Raw genomic sequence first — 1399 nt, 5'->3', positions numbered from 1 at the left:
CCACCTTTATTCTCATCTACAGCAATTATAATCATCTAACATTCTATATATTTACTTGTTACTTTTTAAAATTGTTTGCTAACACTGGATATAATTCCCACAAGAGCAGATGTTTGTCTTTTTATCTATTACTGTTTCCCTGGTGCCTGGAACTGTGCTTACCACATAGTTGGTGTTCGATAAATATTTTTTAAGTAAGTAAAATGTGGCCCTGTGGTTGTTTAATAATTTTTTTATAATAGTTATTTTCAGCTTAAGAGTTTGCATGGGCCAGTAGCAACTCTTTGATATTGGGCACCCAAAGGGCCCATGCTGAAGAGGAAGACATTCTGACTCTGCTCTCACTCAGCATGTGAAATATGAATGAAAGATAAAGGAAAAAGGAAAAATCCTTGTTGTAACTTAACAACCTGCTTTTCTATGATTGAATCTTCCCCATAGGTGCAAATACTCAAATTTTCAGGTACATTAGTTTAATTATCCTTTTCAAAATATGAAAATGATAAATCAGAAAGAAAAAAACTTAGAGGAATGCATGAATGATCCATGTGTCTCCTGTAACCTTTTGTGGTATATCCAGGTTAGCATGATTCTGTGTGTGTGTGTGTGTGTGTGTGTCTGTGTGTGTGCACGCATGCACACGCATATGCCTACTTTTTAAACTGATGAGAACAGATACTGCACTTGATCTTAGCCAAAAGGCTGAGAAGTGATATATGCCTACTTTTTAAATGCACATAAAGCTGCTCAAGAGAAGGGGATTGTCCTTGAGAAATCCCCAGTATTTGTCTTTGAAGCTGAACATCTGCCTTCCTTTATCTCATGACTCTCTGTATCCTTGACCAGAAGTAAATGGCATAGAGCTCTTGGGAAAGTGACTAACGGTGAGAACCTTTTAGTTCCTGGAACTTTTAAGGACAATTAACTTGATAGTTATGGATGACTTTTTTTTTTTTTAAAGACATCTACACTCCTTTTAAGGTATGTGAGGAAGACTGGATTCGTTATGTTGTCATTCGGCAAATCCCCCAAAGTGTTTCTTCCAGGACCTATTCACTGAAAAGTTTAGTGAGCAGACCTCATACCATCTTCTGAAAACTCTAGAGGAAAGACAATAGATGCCTCCAGTAAGTTCTCTGTTTTCTGTGGAAACTGTGTGGGTTGGATATGTGGAGGTGAATCAAATGATTTGGCCTTGATCTTTTCCTACCTTGGTTTTGTGATCCCAGGCTGATTACATGTGTGAATACTAATTTGTCTTTCCCTTGTGTGGTTTCTTTGTCTATGTACCTTCATATATATAGGTAATATTTTATTAATTTATAGTTCAAAATGAGCTGGTTAGAGTTCATGTTTAGTTACTATCGATGTAAGTTACATTTGCATTTGTATGTGAGTG

The 1399-nt window shown here is 36.4% G+C and overlaps 1 pseudogene; it reads right to left on the bottom strand.

The window, feature by feature from the left end:
* Positions 1-609: 609 nt before the first annotated feature.
* On the bottom strand, positions 610-714 carry LOC144228334 (U2 spliceosomal RNA; annotated as a pseudogene).
* Positions 715-1399: the final 685 nt, after the last annotated feature.

Source organism: Crocuta crocuta, unplaced genomic scaffold (assembly GCF_008692635.1).
Source record: "Crocuta crocuta isolate KB4526 unplaced genomic scaffold, BGI_CrCroc_1.0 scaffold462, whole genome shotgun sequence".
NCBI lineage: Eukaryota > Metazoa > Chordata > Mammalia > Carnivora > Hyaenidae > Crocuta > Crocuta crocuta.
Note: the sequence above shows the minus strand (reverse complement) of the source record. Positions and strands in the feature narration are given on the sequence as shown.